The sequence below is a fragment of the Parus major genome, chromosome 5 (assembly GCF_001522545.3).
Source record: "Parus major isolate Abel chromosome 5, Parus_major1.1, whole genome shotgun sequence".
Lineage (NCBI taxonomy): Eukaryota > Metazoa > Chordata > Aves > Passeriformes > Paridae > Parus > Parus major.
The window spans coordinates 96,946-103,601 of NC_031774.1; positions in this window are offsets into that span (position 1 = coordinate 96,946).

Below are 6,656 nucleotides of genomic sequence, written 5' to 3' on the forward strand. Positions count from 1 at the left end.
AAGAGAAGAGAAGAGAAGAGAAGAGAAGAGAAGAGAAGAGAAGAGAAGAGAAGAGAAGAGAAGAGAAGAGAAGAGAAGAGAAGAGAAGGCTCTGAGGAGACCTCATTGTGGCTTTTCAGTACCTAAGGGGCAGCTGGAAGGTGGGCACAGACATTTTAGGATTGTGTGCTGTGATGGGACAAGGGGTGATGGTTTCAAACTGAGAGAGGTCAATTCAGATTAGACATAAAGGAGAAATTTTGTACAACGAGGGTGGTGAAACACAGGAACAAGGAGAAGGGGCCCTGAGCAACCTGGGCTAGCTGAAGACATCCCTGCTCTTTGAAGGGATGTTGGGCTTGCCAGCCCAAACCACTCCACAATAAATGATGGGTTTGGGGCCCTGTCATTCTACAAAGCAGTCTGAAATATTTTAGCTCTAAAACTTAAATACAACACAAAGCCCTGCAAAAAAAAAAGATTGTTGGAGTTTGTTTCCAGCTGGATATTACCCTGAATTTGGGGCGCAGGAGAAGTGTCAGAATCATGCTAAGTGTGCACTTTAGTCTGTAAAACTCAATGCCTTGGGGACTTTAATCAGCTGAGTTGGGTCAGACAAGGCCTCCTGGCTGGTCCAAAGCATTTAATCCAAAGGGATTGGATAATTAATGACAAACCCATTGCAAATCTTTCTTGTGGTTTTGGTTTTTTGTTTGTCTGGTTGTTTTTTATACCATTCTCTTCCATTTACCCAATTAATTGGGGTCACTGCTTTGAAAGCAGATTTGTTTTATTAGAATGAATTAATAATACACTTGCTTGTTGCTATGTTTAAAAGTCTGATTTATAGAAATGGAAGAATCATTTGGTTCTAAACATGGATAGATTAAAAATGGGTGTGGGTGTCTGATTCTATTGCAGCAACATAATGTCAAAACACGAGTTGAAGAAAGGAGAAATAATGTAAAGTGTTGACTGCATCTTGTAAAACTCTTTTGGTGAAACCCTGGCATCTTTTTCAGTGCAAGCTTAGTTCAGCTTAATGTTCTGTGCTGGAAGGCAAAGATGTTCAAGATGACTAACTTACTAAACAGCACGTCCTGTTGTGCTGGGCCTGCCAGGGAGGGGTCAAACATGGCAAAAACATCCACCTGCAGTCTGGGAAAGCAGCTTTGTGAATTAGACAACAATCAACTTCTGAAATCTCCCAGAAAGAATATCCACAGCATGGATAACCTCACTGAACTGCTGACAGCTCCTTCTGGAAGATAGGCTTTGGGACTGTGAGGAGGGTACATGGATCAAAGTTTCATGGAGAAAAAGAAGTTTATAAAGAGGAATTTTGAAATATTCCAATTCTTTCAAGTCTTCATTGAAGTGTTTGGTAGCTTTGAAGATTCTGTGGCTAGTAAAGGAGGCACAGCCATTAAACTCCAAACAAAGCTGTGTTAGTTCAGCTCCTGTTTCTATAAATAGCAAACCTACAATGCAAATAAAAGGGTTCATACTTAAATGATTCGCAAAATGTATATACTATTAATTATGCAGATGGGGTAGTAATGCTTTATAAGGCAATATATATCTGCTTATTAAAGTAAACCTCAGCACTTTGGGGGGAAATGCTGTCTAATAATGAGCCGTAACTTTTAGAACATAAATATTCATTTCTTGCTGTCTTGGTTTTGGGTTTTTTTAACTCAAGACTTTGTCTACTATATGCACAATATCTGCTCAAAGGAAATTCAAGAGCCTGTGGAAAACTACTCAGTTAATGAAAGGTAAAAAAGAACAATGTTTTGGAAACTAGGCTATGTTTGGTGGGGAGAGAACTGTCCTGGGAGAGACTGGAAATGAGTTTGTTTTAAAATTTTCTGTGCATGACGTCTGCTTAAGCACAAAAAAAAAATTTCCTTTGCTTAATTTTGAAAAACATTCCTTTATCTTCCCCAGCTCCTGCTCTTACAGTGTACATTATCAGAGATGGGATTGTTCCATGAATATCCTGTGGCAGTGTGTGGATTTAAAAGATGGAGTACGTCGTGAACTGCTTAGGAGTTTCTCTCAAAGGACAGATTTTGCTTCAGGTTATTGTACCAGTTGGAAGGAAGTTAGGTGCAAGTTAAGAGCCAGCAAGGAGAGTAAATTTTCTACCTCCACTCCAGCAGCTTTCATGCTTTTTTTATTATTTATACCCCATGAATATTCTAATGGAAGTAAAGCCTGCTTATGAGCATCCGGGTGGGAAAGGGAGATGTTGGATAAAACATTCTTTTATGCTCTGCCTCATGATTATAACTATTCAAAGCACAATGTTTCCACCTCGAATAGATTTCAATAAAAATTTAAAACTAAGCCAAATAATAAGTAAAAATTAACACAGAGGTAACAATCAGATGGCAAATAAATCCTGGAAGCTCCTTTTTTTAATTTTTTTTTATTTTTTTGTAGAAAAAGGAACATAAAGGAGTTAGAAAATGTGGTCAGGGTGTCTGATCTAACATTTGTCAACAGCACCATGGACGCAGTTTCCATCAGGAGCGTTTGTTTGCTGCGGAAACGCTGCACAAAAAGAAATCCTCAGGAAGAAGAGATCTTTATTTCTGGGGATGCTGTGAGTGCAGCATGGCTGTGTTGGTGTTTGACTCGGGACAGGCACGGTTCACCTCCTCAGCCCCTGCTCCCTTTCTGGGTCAGGGCTTCCCTGGATGCGCGTGGCGTGAGATGCTCGCCCGTCCAGGGAGGATGAGCTGCTGGAAATGTCACCCCCCGAGGTGGCCCAGAGAAAAGGGGAGCCCAAGGGGAAGCTGAGCTGCCATGAGGAGCAGCTGGGGCGTTTCAAATCAGGGCATTCAAGAGTTTTGGGAGTGCTGAGTGATGCAGTGTGTGCGAGGAAAATGTCAGCGGTTCTCCACATCCTGTTTTTTGTAAGGGCTAGAGCTGCTGTGGCTGATGCCACATGAAATAAACCCCTTTTTGGCTTTGGAAATCTGCCTTTGAAGCCATGTCTGAGGCTTGTGCACATTGTTGTTTCCAGTCCTGCAAGAGGTTGGACTGAAAAACTGCTCCAGGGTCCTGATTTACAAACTTTAGTTTGCTTTAAAGTAAGGGGTTTGATCAGATAAAGCCCAAAGGTCCCTTTCAACCTTACAATTATTTTCTGTTTTTTGCTGTTGGTTGGATGTGTTAGCTGGAAGAAATGATGGCTGTAATAATTTGTAGCATTTCAGGGACTTATTTGCTTTCTGAGAGGCATTTAGCATCTATCAGCAAGCACAAATGGCTTACCAGGGCCTTTTATCCACTAATGCAAAACATTTATTTGAGAATTCTAAAGGCAATTCAAAATAAACCCAAACCAGTTCTGCCATGGATCATCATCTCAGATCATTAGCTTGCTTAATTGTGGGCTCCACACAGAACTCTGCAGCTCTCCCTAGCGCTTTGGCACTACCTGTGAGCATCCAGAATTTGCTCCTGAATCCAGCAGCCAGGCAGATTTGGACAGGGGCTTTTTGAAAATGATCACATCCTTTGTTTAGGGCTGGAAAGAGACATATGGCTTTCTGCATTATTCTGCACCGCACTGCTTTAATTTCTGTGTCAGATGAGTCCGGGAGGGCTGTCAGGAGCAGCTGTGCTGTGCCAGACATTCCCCTGGCTGAGCCGCTCCGTGATGCCAGGGCTGTGCTGGGTGAGAGCCGCGGCTCCGGAGCGTGCTGTGGTCCTCCTGATGCCTCTGGGAGTGTGGGAGCTGTGCCCAGCCCCTGGGGAATCCTCCAGGAGGAATTTCTGCCTGTGATTTCCAGAGCTGGGGCTGCTCCCTGGGAGCAGAAAAGGGATGGGTAATGTTTGCACAGCGCTGCCAGTAATAGCCCTTGGTGTGGGGAGGAGGAATAACCAACAGAGGAAAACAGGGAATCCTCTGCTAAGCTCTCATCTGGCTGTTACAAAGCATGCTGAAACTTAAATGTCTTTAAGAGACACTGTGGAAACAGGTAATGCTATGAAATGCTTTAGATGAAGTGAAAGAAATACTCTACATGTGAATTCTCTTGGCACCCCCAAGGGTAGCAAGCACTCCTTTCTGTTTTTGTGATGGTACAAAGACCGTGATTTTAGTTAAGTTATGCTTCTTTCTTTGGGAGGTTGATATTCAAAAATAGGGAAAAAAAAGTATTCCAAGATGCAGCATGGTTTTATACTGGATAAGTGGTTTAGTGCTGTAGGCAAGAAAGAATACAGCTAAAATAACTTAGGTTCTTGTTGTTTCGTGTCACTTCTGCCAAGGAAAACTGCTCAGGTAGAAACTTTGGGAAGCAGCTCCTATCTGGGAGAAAGAGAGGTCTAATTGTTATCTGACATTGTTCCAAAAAGAAGGCAGAAATTATCCCTGGTGAAATGCTGATTGCAGAGGTTCCCCCTGCATGGCATGTGGGGTGTGAACTTTTCCTAAAGGCTCTTCATGCCTGATGAAAATAGAATGTGTGTGCAGCGATTTTAGAAAAAGACAAAAAGCATTTATGAATTAAGTTTATTGCTGTGTAATAAACTTCTTGCTGGTTGTGAAATCCCTGTCCATTTAAAAACAGGGGCTGAAGCTGCCTCTTCTCAGGACTGTTTCTTGAGGAGGTGGTTCAGGGGTGAAAAGGACCATAGGTGTGTTTGCTCCATGGAGCTGGGTCTGTGTGAGCCCTGTGTTTGTGCCACTCATTTCTCTGTGTTACAACTCCTTGTTCTTGGTTTAAAGGCAGTGGTTCCTCCTCCTCTACCTCAGGCAGATCCTTCCCTGGCTGCACTGCCTGCCTTCAATCCCAGACCAAGTGCATTTCTGTATCCCTACCCTTAACCCTTCCCCTCTCCTATTTTCCCCAGAAGAAAGGTGGGGGCAGATTTTCGATTTCTCTTTCTTTTTGGCTGGTGATTTTTAAGCTCTGCAGCTGAAATGATGACTCCTGTTAGTCCATTGCACCCAGCACAAGGTTCCACCTGGAGATTCTCCTCCAGGATTGAGCTCTGCCTTGAGCTCCACAGCTCTCAGTGCTGGCCACCTGGCAGGGGACAATCATCACCTGAAGGGATCTGTCACTAAAGGAATGATTCACACAAACACATCTCAGTGGGATGATAGGCAGAAAAAGAACTTTATTTTCCTGACTCCAGTATTTATGGATCCTTGACAATGACCAGGGATTGGATAATTAAGTTACCACCTTCCCAATCCCACTGGGCATGTGAAATGTCCATCAGAAGATGTTTCTGAGAAGGAATTGTTACACTATTTGTTGCTGTGGTATTTTGGTTTCTTCAGGGCCGTGTTCTCTCTGGATATTCCCCCACGGGGAAGTTTCCCTTATCTTAATTCTGTTTCAGGAAAGATTCTCCAAAGGCTCCTTTGCTTCTTGTGTTTATTCATATATAATTAAAAGATTTGGCAATCCTCCCCAGATTTTTTGCACAAGTTCAACCCCCCATAGCCTGGCTCAAGTTGGCTTTAATAGCAGAAAAATGGCGTTAAACTATGTAGTTCTTTTATCTTTATATTTATTTTCACCCAATTAACAATAGACACGTGAATTATTTTTCTTAATGACCCAATGACCCATCACCTCTGTGCTGCACTGTGGCATTTTCTATCCAATCACTCATTGCTACCCAAAAACCTCCAGGAGAAGAAGATGAAGAAGTAAGAAGAAGGACAAGAGACAACACCCTAATCCTTTATCTTGTCTTCTGTTCTTTAAATTAGTTCAAACTCTAAACTAACTTTTTCACCCTGTGACTTAAGAAAACTCTCTAATTTACACACTCACACTCTTAGCTTTTCTATTTAACTTTAGCAGTTGTTTTCATGGTGTTGTATGAAATTCAGTGTTTTTTTGGATGTCAGAGCCAGTATCAGAGATAAGGGCACACACTCTGTGCCTCTGACTAACAGGAATGTATGAACATCTCTGTTTACAGCTACTTTCCTGGGAAAGTGGCTGGAACTACAGAAAACAAGATCAGAAGGCTTATTTTTCATGGTGACAGGGATCCATGAGCAGAAACCTCTCTCAGAGCATGCACAGGGACGTTGGGTGATGGTGTAGAACACAAGATGGTGATTATTTAACTTTGAGGTTGTGTTTCCTCCTCCTCTCCTTCATCTGGTGGTGTTGTCTTTGCATTCCTCCTGCTGTGGTTTGGCTGCTGTCTGGAGAAGCTCCAGCCCTTGCAGCAGGCACAGATCCTGTTCCTGGAGCTCACTGCTCATTTTACAGATAAAGATTCCTTTATTGCATCCTCAGGAGCCAGTGCAGTGAGCAGGCAGCTTCACAGGGAGCTCTCGTGCTGATCTCTGGGGCAGGACCGTGCTCTGGGTGTTTAGAGGATGCAATAATCTACAGAAAATAGAATATTTTATATTTTACAATAGTAAATAGAATATTTTGAGAGAATTGGAAAATCCAGTGAGCAGCAGCAACAATGAATCCCAAAAAAAGGTTAAAAGCCTCTTCAAACCAGGATACTTTAAGGAGTTTGAATGCAAAGAGAACAAAAAAGTCATTTATTTATCATGAAACTTCAAGGAAGCTTCAAAAGAAGCTTTTCATATAAATATATTTATATTTACATTTACATTGATATTTATATATTTATATATTTATATATTTATATATTTATATATTTATATATTT